At 41.8% G+C, this 16,816-nt stretch overlaps 1 protein-coding gene and 1 pseudogene across 1 annotated transcript in view; one reads left to right on the top strand and one right to left on the bottom strand.

The window, feature by feature from the left end:
- Nucleotides 1-16,816, top strand: part of LOC134338281 (ephrin type-A receptor 7-like) — a 795,126-nt gene that overhangs the window by 219,563 nt on the left and 558,747 nt on the right. The window lies entirely within an intron of this gene.
- The window catches only part of LOC134338216 (sin3 histone deacetylase corepressor complex component SDS3-like), a 162,400-nt pseudogene continuing 156,129 nt past the window's right edge, over nt 10,546-16,816 (bottom strand).

Raw genomic sequence — 16,816 nt, forward strand, 5'->3', positions numbered from 1 at the left:
GTCCTCAGTCCCCTGCAGAAAATAATACTTCATGTTCAGCTTCAAGCTTAATGCATGTAGTGTGCAGCACAGGTAAACAGTAAACCATAAAACAGTGCAGGAAACAACTCGTTGTCCTAGTGATGAGATCTCAGTGTATTCATTAGTCGCACACCCTGAGGAAGGAAGCTGTTTCTCAGTCTGGCAGTCCAAATCCTGATGCTCCTGTACCTCCTTCCACATGGTAGTGAGGCAATGAGATGTTGGGATGGGTGGTAGGGAGCCTCAACAATGCTTTGTGCCCTTTGTCTACAACAGTAAGTGCGACAAATAGGAGGGGAGGGAGGCCCCATTGATTGGTCTTGGTAGTTGTTATTTATTAGTATTGAAAATTAATGATTGATTAGTACATAGAAGAATGCAGGGTAGGAACAGGCTATTCAGTCCATCTTTTCTGTGCCAAACATGACGCCAATCTAACTATCCCAACTCCGTTCTTCCTCTGCCTGTTCCTGTGTCTGACGATATGCCCCTTACTATTGTATCTGCTTCTACACCTACCCTGGCAGTGCACTTCAGGTACCTAATACATTCAATGTAAAACAAAACTTGCCTGCTACATTTCCATGAATTCCCCCCGCCCCCATTTCACCATGAGGGAAAAAACACTATTGGCCCTATCTCTGCCTCTCATGATTTAATATTCTTCAAGTTAACCACTCAGCCTCTGATAGATTCATGGAGTCACAGAACACTACAGCTCAGAGTCAGACCCTCTGGTCCATCTAGTTCATGCTGAACCATTAGTCTCTCTAGTCCCATCAACCCACAACTGGACTATAATACTCCATAACCCATGTACCTATCCAAATTTCTTTTTTTTAATATAATTTTTATTAAGTTTTCAAAATGAATACATGGAAAGATAATATCTTCCCTCCCCCCTCCCGTTAACCCTCCCCCCCATATATAGTCCTACCTAAAAAAGAAAAGAAAGAAAGAAAAAAAGAAGAACTGCCTGGGTATTGGAAGGTTTCCACATGCTCCATGGGATTCAAAATAAATTTAGTATACTTATTCGTTAGTTTCCCCAAGGGACCAAGATCTTTATCGGAGCAATTAAATATGCCATCCTATCTTTTGTAAATAAGGGTGCCAAATATTCAAAAATGTTTCATATTTATCTCTTAAATTATAAGTAAATTTTTCAAGTGGAATAGAACTAGCCATTTCATTGTTCCAACGATTCATACTTAAATACAAATCAGATTTCCAAGTAACTGCTATAGTCTTCTTAGCTACTGCCAATGCAATTTTTATAAATTCTTTCTGATATTTATTCAATTTAAGTTTCAGCTTTATCCCTTCAATATCACCTAGTAGAAATAATACAGGGTTATGTGGAAGTTGAGTTCCAGTAATTCTATCCAAATTTCTTGAAATCAACCCCACATCCGCCACTTACAGTGGCAACTTGTTCAACATTCCCACCACACTCTGAGTGAAGAAGTCCCCCCCATGTTCCCATTAAACATCTCACCTTTCACGCTTAACCCATGACCTCTACTTGTAGTCTTACCCAACCTCAGTGCAAAACGCCCACTTACATTTCCTCTATCCATACCTCTCATAATCTTGTATACTTCTATCAGATTTCCCCTCAACTTCTACATTCTAGAGACTTGAGTCCGAACCTATTCAACCTATTCCTATAGCTCAGGTCATCAAGTCCTGGCCACATCCTTGTAAATTTTCCCTGCACTCCTTCAATCTTATTGACATCTTTCCTGTAGGTAGGTGACCAAAACTGCACACAGTACTCCAAATTAGACCTCACTAATGTCTTGTACAGCTTCAACATAACATCCCAACTCAGTATATTGATTTATGAAGGCCAATGTGCCAAAAGCTTTCTTTATGACCCTATCTACCTGTGACACCACTCTAAAGGAATGATGGATCTATATTGCCTGATCCCTCTGTTCTACCACACTCCTCAGTATCCTACTGCTTTGGATGGTCCTCCCAAAGTACCACACCTCACAGATGTCAGCATTAAATTCCATCTGCCATTTTTTCAGCTGGTCCAGATACCCCTGCAAGGTATGATAGTCTTCCTTGCTGTCCACTACATCCCTAATCTTAGTGTCATTTGGATATTTGCTGATCCAGTTTACAACATTATCATCTAGATCATTGATATAGATGACAAACAGCAATGGATCAAACACCAATCCCTGCGACACACCACTCATCACAGACCGCCAGTCAGGGAGGCAACCATTTACAACCACTCTGGCTTCACCCGCGAAGCCAATATCTAATCCAATTTACTACTTCATCTTGAATGTCAAGTGACTGGACCTTCTTGACCAACCTCCCATGCGGGACCTTGTCAAAGGCATTGCTGAGGTCCATGTGGACAACATCCACTGCCTTGCCTTCATCAACTTTCCTGATAACTTACTGGAAAAAACTCTATAAGTGTGGTTAGACATGACTTACCATACACAAAGTCATGTTGACTATCCCTAATCAGTCCCTGTCTATCCAAATACTTATATATATATTCAGTCCCTTTGAACACCTTCCAATAACTTTACCACTAGAGATGTCTGGTTCAGAAGTCTATAATTTCCTGGCTTATTCTGAGAACCTTTCTTAAACAATGGAACAAGACAAGCCATCCTTCAATCCTCCCATCCCTCTCCTGTGGCTAAAGATTTTTTTAAATATCTCAGCTAGGTCCCCTGCAATTTCTGCACCAGTCCCTCACAGGTCCTGAGGGAACATCTTGTCAGGCCCAAGGGATTTATCCATCTTAATTTGCCTTGAGACAGCACCAGTCTCCTCCTCTGCAATCTGTATAGGGTCCGTGACCTCACTGCTGCTTTGCCTGATATCTGTAGAGTCTGTGTCTCCCGAGTAAACACAGATACAAACATCCATTTCAGATCTCCCCCATCTCTTTCAGCTCCACCCTCATCTTCCAGAAAACCAGTTTTGTCCCTTGCTATCCTTTCGCTCTTAACATTTCTGTAAACGCTCTTAGGTTCTCCCTCACCTTGACCGATACAGCAACCTCATATCTTCTTTTAGCCCTCCTGATTTCTTTCTTAAGTGTTCTCCTGTATTTCTTAAACTCCTCCAATACCTCCTTTGTTCCTACCTGCCCATACCAGTTGTGCAGCTCCTTCGTTTTCCTAACCAGCGCCTTAATATCTCTCAAAGACTAATGTATCCTGAAACTATTGTCCTTGCCTTTTATTCTGATGGGAACATACAAACACAGTATTCTCAAAATTTCAATTCTGAAGGCCTCCCACTTTCCTAGTACATCTTAGCCAGAAAACGACTGGTCTCAATCCACACTTGCCAGATCCTTTCTGATACCATCAAAATAGGCTTTTCTCCAGTTCAGAATTTTAACCCAAGGACCAGGCTTATCCTTTTCCATAATTACTTTGAAACTAATGGCATTATGATCACTCGATGCAAAGTGCTCCCCTACACAAACTTCTGTCACCAGGGTGCCTCATTCCCTAATAGGTGATCTAGTATGGCATGCTCTCTAGTTGGAATGTCTATGAACTGATTAAAGAAACCTTCCTGAACACATTTGACAAATTCTTTCCCATCCAGCCCTTTTACAGTATGGGAGTCCCAGTCAGTATGTGGAAAGTTAAATCACCTACAATTACAATCTTATGTTTCTTGCAACCGTCTGTGTTCTCCCTACAATTTTGCTCCTCTAAATTCCCACAGTCTGTTGGGTTATCTATGATATAATCCATTAATATGGCCATACCTTTCTTATATCTTAGTTCTACCCGTAAAGCCTCATTTCACAAGCTCTCCAGTTTGCTCTGACTGAGCACTGCTGTGGCCTGACTAGTAATGCCATTCCTCCCCTTTATTCCCTTCCGTTCTATCACATCTAAAACAACGGAATCATTGAGCTGCCAGTCCTGCCCCTCCTGCAACCAAGTCTCACTCATGGCTACAATGTCATAGTTCCCAATGCTGGTCCATGCTCTAAGCTCATCCGTCTGTCCTATAATAAAGTACCGTTTGCATTGCAATATACAGAACGTTAGCCCCACTTTGTTCAGCCTTTTGATTCCTGACTTTGTACATAGGCTTAACAAGATCTTTCTCCACAGCCACTCCACGATCTGTCCTGGCAGTTTGGTTCCCATCCCCCTGAAACTCACCATTCAGATATTTCAGAGAAAACAACCCAAGTTTGTCCAGCCTCTCTTTGTAACTAGTACTCTCCAGTCCAGGCAGCATCCTGGCAGACCTGCACCTTCTCATATGTGGAAATGACTTTGGTCTGTTGTTTCAATGTGTGCTCAATAGCAGAGTATATATTAATAGCCTCTCAATGAAAATACTTCAATATTTATTAATGACTAACGGGGAATTTGAAACTTGTATCTTCTGCTTTCATCTTTTTATGACTGTTTATAAAATTACCTGGAGCTGTCAAATCATGATGTAGGAGTAACTACACACTGAGCAATGAGAAGAGAACTTAATTTTACTGCTGATTGCTTCAAACACTGAGAAACTAGTTTTTAGAATTCTAAAATTTTTGTCATCATCCCTTTAATAAATCATTGTTATGTTTATTCTCTTAAAAGAGTTACTAAAACCCAACAGGTGAGTTCCAGCGGGTTGCTGCTTCCGAGCTCCCAGATCCCAGCTCATCCACACTCTGATTGTGAGGAAGCAGGTAGGCACTGTTAAAGGGAACTCTTTGTGGCAATCATGCCGTGGAGATGGGAAGAAGTGGGGCAGGGAGATAGTGATGGTGGAGGAAGGCAGGAGGAGGGAAATCAGTGTAGGGAGGGGCACCTTGACAATGGTGGCCCCACCCTTTTTACTGGAGCAGTTCAATGCCATGACCTAGCACCACTGCACTATCAGAGACATCAGAAAATCTGCAGACACTAGAAATCTTGAGCAATGCACATAACAACAACTTGCTGTAGGAACTCAGCAGGTCAGCCAGCATCTATGGAGGGGAATAGTCGACATTCCTGGATGAAACCCTTCAACCAGTCCTGATGAAGATGAAGGTCCTTGGCCCAAAACATTTCCCTCCATAGATGCTGCTGTAGATAGTGTCTGTTGTAGATAGTGTAGAGGATTGTCGAAGATTGCAGAGAGACATTGATAGGATGCCGAAGTGGGCTGAGAAGTGGCAGATGGAGTTCAACCCGGAGAAGTGTGAGGTGGTACACTTTGGAAGGACAAACTCCAAGGCAGAGTACAAAGTAAACGGCAGGGTACTTGGTAGTGTGGAGGAGCAGAGGGATCTGGGGGTACATGTCCACAGATCCCTGAAAGTTTCCTCACAGGTAGATGGGGTAGTTAAGAAGGCTTATGGGGTGTTAGCTTTCATAAGTCGAGGGATAGAGTTTAAGAGTCGCGATGTAATGATGCAGCTCTATAAAACTCTGGTTAGGCCACATGGAGTACTGTGTCCAGTTCTGGTTGCCTCACCATAGGAAGGATGTGGAAGCATTGGAAAGGGTACAGAGGAGATTTACCAGGATGCTGCCTGGTTTAGAGAGCATGCATTACAATCAGAGATTAAGGGAGCTAGGGCTTTACTCTTTGGAGAGAAGGAGGATGAGATAAGACATGATAGAGGTGTACAAGATAATAAGAGGAATAGATAGAGTGGATAGCCAGTGCCTCTTCCCCAGGGCACCACTGCTCAATACAAGAGGACATGGTTTTAAGGTAAGGGGTGGGAAGTTCAAGGGGGATATTAGAGGAAGGTTTTTCACTCAGAGAGCGGGTGCATGGAATGCACTGCCTGAGTCAGTGGTGGAGGCAGATACACTTGTGAAGTTTAAGAGACTACTAGACAGGCATATGGAGCAATTTAAGGTGGGGGAGCAGGGTTTGAGGGTTGGCACAACATTGTGGGCCGAAGGGCCTGTAATGTGCTGTACTATTCTATGTTCTATGTTCTATGCTGCCTGACCTGCTGAGTTCCTCCAGCATTTTGTGTGTGTTATCACCGTAGCGTTATCCTGTCACACTACTGCACAAGATCATTGCTGCTACAAATCTGGCTGTCTATGGCTGAAGTAACATAGTGAGCTCAAACCACCCTGGCTAGCAACTTTTGCAGATTTGTTGCTTGTCAGACTTTGCTTGTGTGTAGTTTTTCATTGATTTTAATTCATTCAATGATTTTCATTCATTCTTTGCAGTTCTTTGTTCTATTCTGAGTGTCGGCAGGAAAATTAATCTCAGGGTGATAAATACTTACATCGATAATTAACTTACATTGAACTTTGAACAAAATCAGAGCTGAGGCAACAGTGCATTTAAGATATCAGTGGCATTCCAATGCCCAGCCCAGCATGCAGTGAAGTTTAATGTGCTTCAAAGTCAAAGTAAAAATGATTATCAAAATATGTGTATGTTAACACTAACTACTTTGAGATTTGTTTTCTTGCAACCATTTACAGGGAATTAAAGAAATACAATAGAATTTACACAAAAGCTATATAAAAACAAAGACTGACAGATAACCAATGTGCAAAAGAAGAACAATTTTTGCAAATACAGTACATAGAAAACAGTTGTCAGAACATGAGTTGTAAAAAGTCCTTGAAAGTGAGTCAGTAGGTTGTAGAATCAGTTCAGAGTGGTGGTGAGTGTAGTAATCTACTCCGGTTCAAGAGTAGGTTAATAACTTTTCCTGATCCTGGTAATGTGGGATCTAAGACTCCTGTATATCCTGCCCAATGGAAGTTGTGAAATGACCTGGGTTATGGAGTTGGCGGGGAAGGATTTATAAACTGTTAAATGATGTCTCACACATGACAGTGTAAATCAAGTATGATTCATTATATTCAGCTTGACAAGTTCCTAGGTTCATGAAAGTTAAAAATCATGGTCTGGTTATCCTCTCCTGTTGTTAATTATTTCATGAACTCGTTGGAGATGTCATCGCCCACAGGAAATGCAGTGGAGAGCAGACACCCGTGCTGCCTGCCCAAACTAATAACAGGTAACACCAACAGAAATGAGTGCAACTAGTTCAAATTCATGATATTTCCAAAGTAGTTTATGCATTTAAAAACAGCGCCAATGTGCTCATTTGCAGGCAATGATTTGGATACCATAAATTTCAATATGCAAGGAAATTTCATCTAATTATCATTAATCACAATAAAATGGACCCTTGGCCTCACAACCAGCTGTATGTCCTTGCAATTTAATATTTTCCTGCACTGCACTTTTTCAGTAGCTTTTACACTTCATTCTGCACTGGGACACATATCACTCCTCACAGAGGGATCAGAAGTGGAGAGAGTGAGCAGTTTCAAGTTCCTGGGTGTCAGGATCTCTGTGGATCTAACCTGGTCCCAACACATTAATGCAGTCATAAAGAAGGCAAGACAGCGGCTATACTTTATTAGGAGTTTGAAGAGATTTGGCATGTCAACAAATATACGTACTCAAAAACTTCTATAGTTGTAAACACAAAATACTCTGCAGATGCTGGGGTCAAAGCAACACTCACAACAAGCTGGAGGAACTTAGCAGGTCGGGCAGCATCCGTGGAAAAGATCGGCCTGACGAAGGGTTCTGGCCCGAAACTTCGACCGATCTTTTCCACGGATGCTGCCCGACCTGCTGAGTTCCTCCAGCTTGCTGTGAGTGTTGCTTCTATAGTTGTACCTTGGAGAGCATTCTGACAGGCTGCATCACTGTCTTGTATGGAGGGGCTACTGCACAGGACTAAAAGAAGCTGCAGAAAGTTGTAAATCTAGTCAGCTCCATCTTGGGTACTAGCCTACAAAGTACCCAGGACATCGCCAGGGAGCGGTGTCTCAGAAAGGCAGCGTCCATTATTAAGGACCTCCAGCACCCAGGGCATGCCCTTTTCTCACTGTTATCATCAGGTAGGAGGTACAGAAGCCTGAAGGCGCACACTCAGTGATTCAGGAACAGCTTCTTCCCCTCTGCCATCCGATTCCTAAATGGACATTGAATCCTTGGACACAACCTCACTTTTTTTTAATATACAGTATTTCTGTTTTTGCACTTTTTAAAATCTATTCAATGTACGTAATTGATTTACTTGTTTATTTATTATTATTAATATTTTCATTTTATTTATTATTTTTTTCTCTGCTAGATTATGTATTGCATTGAACTGCTGCTGCTAAGTTAACAAATTTCACGTTACATGCTGGTGATAGTAAACCTGATTCTGATTCTGATTTTTGTGTTACCTTAATCTAGCTCTGTGATCTAGAGAGATAGAAATCTCTTGCAAGAAACATTAGGTTGTTATAGAAGGTGATTTTTAAATTTCCACATATTGACTGGGACACTCATACTGCAAAAGGGCTGGATGGGATAGAGCTTTTCGAATGTGTTCAGGCAAGTTTCCTTTATCAGTACATAGATGTTCCAATGAGAGAGAGTGCAATACTCAATACTCTATTAGGAAGTGAGACAAGGCAGGTGACAGAAGCTTAAAAAGGAGCACACTTTGAAAACTCGTGATCTTGATGCCATTAGTTTCAAGATAATTATGGAGAGGGATAGATCTGGTCCTTGGGTTGGAGAAAGGCCAATTTTTATCATTGGAGAAAAGCTGTGGCAAATGTAGATTGGGTTGTTTTCTGGAAAAGGCCTTCAAAATTGAAATTTTGATAGTACAGAGTTTATACATTCCTTTCAGAATAAAAGACAACGATAACAGGTTGAGGGAACTTTGGTTTTCAAGAGGTTTCAAGGCCCTGGATAAGAAAAAGAAGGAGGTGCACAACAGATATAGGCAGGAAAGAGCATATGAGGTACTTGAGGAATATAAGCATTGCAAGTTAACATTTAAGAAAGAACTTGGTGGAGCGAAAAGAAGGTTACTTTAGCATACAAAATGAAGGAGAATCCCAAGGATTTCTACAGATGTATTAAGAGCAAAAGAGATCAGAGTGGTCATCCATGCATGGAGTTGAAAGAGATGGGGTGATTTTAAATGATTTTTTTTTGCATCTAGATTGGAATGCTGCACCTTGGAAGGACAAACAAGAGTAGGTCTTACACAGTTAACAGTAGGGCATTGAGGATGTGGTACAACGGAGGGATCTGGGAATACAGAGCCATAATTCCTTGAAAGTAGCGTCACTGGTAGAAAGGGTCATAAAGAGAACTTTCAAAGTTTCAAAGGTTCATTTTATTGTAAAAATATGCATGTACAATACAACTCTGATACTCGTCTTCTCCAGATAGCCATACATCAAATCACCCCGCACAAAAAAGAAAAATAAACAAAACTCGCAGACCCCAAAATCCCCCACCCCTCTACCACTGAAAAACAGCAACAATAGCAACAAACCTCCATCCCCTCCCCCGCAGAAAAAAAACAGCGGCAATAACAAACTCCAAACCCTTCACCTGCAGAGAAAACAATCAGTGACAATACAATCCCCGATCCTGTCAATTGCAGAAAAAAAGACAGTGACAATAGCAACACATCCCAAACCCTTCCCCCTCAGAAAAAACAGCAACAGTAACAGTAACCCCGACCCTCCCCCGAGCATTCACACACAAAGAACAGATTGCCCACCTGCCAATCGGCCTCAAGAAAAGAAAGCTGAAAATCTTAAGGAAAACAATATAAAGTACATCCTAATCACATAAATCTCAGAACACCGAATAGTCCTTCCGTGACTCAGAACTCCCAGCTAGTACGAACGCTCTGGTGGCCTCCGTTGGGAGCGATCACTGACTGGGTCTGAACACTGCAGTTGTGTATGTGGCCTGGTTACACAACAATGCTATTAATAAAAATGATGGAGACGGGAGCTAAGGTTCATGGTTCTTTACTGGCATAATCCAAACTTGGCACTCACGTACAGATTAATATGTGCGTAATAGCGCATTCAACAACGTGTTACTAAAACATAAAGTAGTCCCTTATTATACTGTAGGCTATACGGTACACTCCTCCTCTTTTATTTTAATAGTGTATCAACTGTTTTTTTTCTGCTGGGATACTATGCTAAACAAATATATTTACTCTTAACATACAAACGCCTACCATTTGTTTATTTAGTAACCTAATAATATCAAATTATAACAAAGTAACAAAATAATATCAGATTATAACAGCCTTTTTTTTAACTTTTGGTCTAAGACCCATTTATAACTCAATTTTCTGGGGGAGGGGTCTTCTCTAGATTGTCCGGCACTGAATAGGCAAATAGGCCTTCACTCTATTGTCTGGAATAAATTGAACAATCCACAAATTGGCAGGTTCCAGCCATAAAGAACAGTCACCTCCATCTTGCAAAGATGATGAAAGCAAAGAGAAATCCATGAAAAGGTGAATGTTATTCCTAAAAATATATGCAATCATCAAAACTGAGATGGCATTGGAAAGTGTCTTCAAATAGTGAGATATTCAGTCTGTCAATAAACGTGTTTGTTTTAATACAGATTTCCATATAAAAGTCATGAAAAGTTGACCTCTGAGCATAGGGAGTTAAGAAGATGTGCGCCTTCAGCTTGCTAAGAGTTCTAGGCAGCAGATTGCCTCTGTATAATGAAGACTCCTCTGTGCAGCTGTCCTAGATATATATGCATCTTTGTGCTATCACTTGTCTTCCTTACCCATATCTCATTCATTCCAGCTGACCTAATTACACAGCCAATCTTCGTATTCTGCTTAGATTCCAAGTAGGTAGCCTGACCTTTATGATACCATCTCTTATCGTAATATAACTTTCCACCTTCTATCCATGCTTCATATCTTTGTGTTGGTGATTCAGCAGGAGTGTTGGGAAGTTGCTCAGGAGAAGACGGAGATGCTGGCCTTTTCGGAGATTTAAGCTTATTGAGAGTTCGCCGATCTTCCATTATCTGTTCATCTGTTAACAAGTTATTTAACTGCGCAGGTTCAGGTCTTTGTCTTTTGTCTGCAATTGGAACAGTTCTTTGGTCATTAGGCCTCCTCCTTAGTTTCCTAGTCATTATTGGCTTTACCTCCATAGAATCTCCTGGGATTTCCATTGTTAGCCTCTCATTCTCAATCATCTTTTTCTTTTCTTCTAACTCAATCTTTTTATCTTCAAATTCCTTCACTGCTGCTTTCTTCTCTTTAATATAATTCCTTTCCACTTGTTCTGTCTCCAGTTTCAGAAAAAGCTCTGCATTTCATAGTCCTTCCTTGTATTGTTGATCCAGTTTCTTCATCCTTTTCTGATACTCCTGCAAAGTGCCTTCCTGTAACTGCTGTAGCTATCTTTCGAGAGATGTCAATTTCTCCTGGTACATCTGCTCTTTTACTTCCAGGTAGTCTTCACCATCCTGCTTATCGGCAATATCTGTCTCCCTTGCATCCTCTGTATATTCATCCAAGTTGTGCCCACGGATACTGCATTCGTCCTCATCGTCGACGCTGTCTAGCTCCTCCTCATCATTGTAATATTCGATAATGGGTGAGAGGAGAGCTGCAGACGTCTTCTCTGTCGAGCTGCCCTCCTTTGTTGACACATCCAGTGCCTTGATGGTGTGCCAATCCAACTGGATTTTCCTTAGCCATTCACGTCCCGGCAACAGTGGTCCTCCATTTTTCAGTACATAGAGGTTCAGCTGCTGTGTTTTGTCTCCATGGGTCACTGTCACTTTAATTTTACCTTTGGGATGCACTCTCTGTCCTGTGTAAGTCTTCAGCAGTAGTTTAGTTCGTTTCAGAGGTATGTGAGAAAACAGTCGTTTGTAGTCATGTACAGAGATCACTGTTAAAGCTGAGCCTGTGTCCAACTCCATTTTCAGTCTCACGCCTGCCACTTGTGGAGTGATCCTTATTACTCTTCGATCATCTGCCTCTTTCACCCTGTGAAGTTGCAGACAAGACAATTCACTTTCGTCTGAGTCGTTTTCATCAGAACTGCTTTCTTCCATTTTGTGTACATTGTTGTGTTTTCCTTTCTGGGGTTTCTTGTTTCTCTGTATTTTGTCCTTTTTCTGCTGTTTACTAGCTTTGCATACTCTGCCAATATGGCCCTGTTTGCCACAGTTTCTGCATTCTTCGTCTTTAAACCAACAGTCATCAGGGTCATGTGACATGTTCCTACCACGGTAACATTTCTTTCCTTCATTTCTGTTCAGTGGCATTTTATTCATAGCATATTCCAGAGATTTTTGTTGTATCTCTGAAGCACCTCGTGCTGCTGTTTCCGTTGATATTGCAATGTTCAGCACCTTCTCTAATGTAAGTTCTTTTTCACCCAGGAGCTTCTCCTGTGTGATTTCACAGTACATGTCACACACTAACCTGTCCCTCAATGCGTCCGATAGACCAGCTCCAAATTGACAATGTTCTGATAATTTGCGCAATTCAGCACAATATCCAGAAATGCTTTCATTTTTGCTCTGATTCCGAGTGTGAAATTTTAATCTTTCAGCAATGACCAGTGTTTTTGGGTTTAAATGCTGTTGGAGAGTGTCTACTATTTGCTTGAACATTTTGTAAGCTGGCTTTTCAGGGGTTAACAAGCTCCGTAGCAGGCCATATGTTTTTGCTCCCATAATACTCATAAGATGCTGGCTTTCTTTTCATCAATAACACCATTAGCCTCACAATATAACTCCACTCTCTCAATGTAAGTTGCCCAGTCTTCAATGCTACTATCAAATGCTGTAATGGTTCCAATCATTGCCATCTTTTTTATGTTAATTAAGCTCTGTTCTCCTCTTATTTTCCTTTTTGACTCATGTGTCCTTTTGGTAGCGCCACGAGCGCACTCCAGCTAGATGTGTGTGTGTGTGTGTGTGTGTGTCGCTCCTTTTTATTTCCCTTCTGGGGCAGTCAGACCCTCAGCCCCTGGGGGTCAGCACCAGCTGTGATCTCGGCTGGATGTGCTGCAGCTCTGACTGTGTCTCTTGGTCTCCCGACGTTCCCGACCCCTTTCAGACTCGCGGCCTCGCTCTGCCTCCTTCTCCCGCTCCTTGGCTCATTCCTTGTGCTCTTCTTCCGAGTGTCGTCATCGATTAAAACATGACGTCCCAATACGATGTAGGTTCATTAACCTCATCGCCAATTTGTTGTGTATGTGGCCTGGTTACACAACAACGCTATTAATAAAAACGCTGGAGACAGGAGCTAAGATTCATGGTTCTTTACTGGCATAATCCAAACTTGGCACACACGTACAGATCAATACGTGCATAATAGCGCATTCAACGACGTGTTACTGAAACATAAAGTAGTCCCCTATTATACTGTAGGCTATACGGTACACTCCTCCTCTTTTATTTTAATAGTGTATCAACTTTTTGTTTTGCTGGGGCACAATGCTAAACAAATATATTTACCCTTAACATACAAACACCTACCATTTGTTTCTTAGTAACTTAATAATATGAGATTATTACAAAGTAATGTAATAATATCAAATTATAACAGCCTTTTTTTAAACTTTTGGTCTAAGACCCATTTATATCTCAATTCTCGGCGGGGGGGTCTTCTCTAGATTGTCCAGCACTGAATAGGCAAATAGGCCTAGATGTTAATAAAGATTGATAAGTGTGTAGAAAAAAATTCACAAGACTGTTGCCAGGGAAAGGCAAAATAGACCAGGACGTTATTCTCTAGACTGTAAATGAATGAGGTATGATTTGATAGAAGTATACAAAATTAGACAGGGTAAATACATTCATTCTTTTTCCACTGAGGGTGGGTGAGATTACAACTAGAGGTCATGGGTTAGGGGTGAAAGGCGAAATGTTTTTCAGTAGAGTATGAGTAGAAACTTCTTCACTCAGCATGTGGTGAGGTTGTGGAATGAACGGTGGGCAGAAATAGTGGATGTGGGTTCACTTTTAACATAAGAAACTTGCATAGGTACATGGATGAGAGGCATACGGAGGGCTATGGTCTGGATGGAGATTGAATGGACTTAGGCAGATTAATAGTTTGGCATGGACTAGATGGGCTGAAGGCCCTGTTTTTTGTCCTGTAGTGTTTTATGACTCAATGACTCTATTTCAACGCATTGTATAATGATTTGATCCATATAAAAAGTATGCCAGCCAAGCTTAACGGTGTATCAATAATGAACCAATACCAATAATCAGGAAAGGTTCACCCTCAACACACTCTGTATGAACAAGCCAGAGGGAAGCCTTTGATTTCCACTGGCTCACAGAGCAGGAGGGGAGGGAATCTCCTCTTGAGCACTGGAGTAACACAGACAACTCCCATGCAGGAACTATGAACGTCATGAATGCAGAAGGTGTGTGAGTTTCTACAGACTCTTCAGAATCAGGTTTAATATCATCGGCATATGTTGTGAAGTTTGATAACTTTATGGCAGCAGTACAATGAATTACATAATAAATAGATATAGAGAAAAAAACTGAATTACAGTGAGTACATACGTCTATAACTTTTTCACCCAGAGAGTGGTGGATATATGGAATGCTCCTGCACCTATTGTCTATTAAATAGTTACGTTACAATAAATAGTGCAAAAAAAAAACAGAAATAAAAATTAGTGAGGTGGTGTTCATGGGTTCAGTGTCCATTTAAAAATCGGATAGCAGAGGGAAGAAGCTGTTTCTAAATTGTCGAGTGTATGCCTTCAGGCTTCTGTACCTCCTTCCCAGCAACGAGAAGAGGGCACGTCCTGGGTGGTTAAGGTCCTTAATGATGGACGCCACCTTCCTAAGTCACAGCTCCTTGAAGATGTCTTGGATACTATGGAAGCTAGTACCCATGATGGAGCTGACTAATTTTACAACTTTCTGCAACTTACTTCGATTTTGTGCAGTAGCCCCCTACCTCACCCCCCCATACTGGACAATGATGCAGCCAGTCAGAATGCTCTCCACGGTCTTGAGCAAGCTTTCCCTGAATGTCAGTGAACAGTTTGTTTTTGTGTATCTACATGTCTGCTAGGTATCCTTCCTCCCAGCATCAAGTGCTCACTGTCAGAGGGTACTTACCTAAGGAAACGTTAAGGATCTGATGCTCGCTAGTATCGTCAAGTTGCTGTAGATGGTATAAACTGCTGCTACTGTACGTTGATGGTGGAATGAATGAATAGTTGTGGTGAGATTGCTGTCAGGTCCGCTGCCAAGTCCTGTATGACACCAAATTTCTTGAGCATTATTAGTGTTTCCTTTCTGATGTTAATGCTCTGACATTGATTTTCATGTCAGCCTTTACTCTAAATCTTTCCTTTGATGAAACATATGCGTATGGTAGGGAGGAAAGTGTAAGAACGATTGAGTTTCATATTGTGGAATGATCATTTATCTGCATTCTTTTGCATTTATGCAAGATCAGATGGGGCATGGAGGCAAGTGTCATGCTAGATGTTCAAATGGCAGATAGATCTTCAAAGTACGTGTAGGTCACCATATATTGAGATTCATTTTCTTGCAAACATTTACAGGAAAATAAAGAAATACAATAGAATTTATGATAAACATTACATAATGACTAACAACCAATGTTAGTGCATGGGGTGCATGGGGTGCATGGGAGGGGTAGCACCTCCAGATGGGGGGCTTGTCACACTCCTTGGAGTGGCTCGTCATCTATTGGTCCCTACCAATGCCCAGCTCTCACCTGTGGTTCCTCGTAGCTGTTTGCATGCGACAGCGGCCACACCCCGGGCAACGGCTTCGACAGGCTGGCTAAACCAGGTGAGGGTAGCCAACGGGTCTGAAACCCTTGGTGAGATAGGAATTTGCTCATCCCAGCATGCGAAGACTGCTTCAGTGGATCAAGCGGAGCAAACCCCAGGGGTTCAACAGCTGAGAAGACGTTGCAGCAGCGCATTGTGGAGTGCGTAGGGCGCGGCAGAGCACTTAAGAAGACGTGGTCATCCAATGCAGCCAAGGAAGTTGCCAGACGTAACAATCCTTTGTGCCAGTGGATCCTGACTTCTGAGGCAGAGAGAGTGGGATCTTCCCTGTGCAAGGCTCTTCCACTTTAATATCTTTCACGCACTGGTTACATTGTGCAAAGGTCGGCTGGTGGCGCAGTGAGATCAGTGCTGGTCTTGAGAACGGAGGTTTCCGAGTTCAATCCAGTGACAGACCACCCCCGAGTGTGCTCCCCATCCATGCTGGGTGGATGTCGAGCTCGCAACTCGGCCTCATAAAATAAAACACTGCCACCCTGCACAATGTAGTCTTCCTCGGACCCTGAGAGACAACCAATGTGCAAAGGGAGACAAGTTGTACAAATAAAAAATAATACTGGGAACAATGAATTGTGGAGTCCTTGAAATGGAGACTACAGTTTGTGGCATAGGTTATCGTTAAGGTGAATGAATTTAAACACACTGGTCCATGAGCCTGATGGTTGTAGGGTAAGTTTGTTTACCAACATACTTAGCATTCCCCTTTAACTAGAATGGACACTGGAGTTAAATTAATTCTCCGGTAGTTGAGTGAGGTGGTCACTGTTGGGAAGCATTACACTGAGTGGCCACTTTATTTGGTAACTGCTGTACCTAATACTTTATACTTTATTGTCACCAAACAATTGATACTAGAATGTACAATCATCACAGTGATATTTGATTCTGCACTTCCCGCTCCCTGGAGCACAAATCAATAGTAAATATTAAAAATTGAAATCATAAATCATAAATAGAAAATAGAAAATAGAAAGTAAGGTAGTGCAAAAAAACCGAGAGGCAGGTCCGGATATTTGGAGGGTACGGCCCAGATCCGGGTCAGGATCTGTTCAGCAGTCTTATCACAGTTGGAAAGAAGCTGTTCCCAAATCTGGCCGTACGAGTCTTCATGCCCCTGAGCCTTCTCCCTGAGG

The sequence above is a fragment of the Mobula hypostoma genome, chromosome 26, assembly GCF_963921235.1.
Source record: "Mobula hypostoma chromosome 26, sMobHyp1.1, whole genome shotgun sequence".
NCBI lineage: Eukaryota > Metazoa > Chordata > Chondrichthyes > Myliobatiformes > Myliobatidae > Mobula > Mobula hypostoma.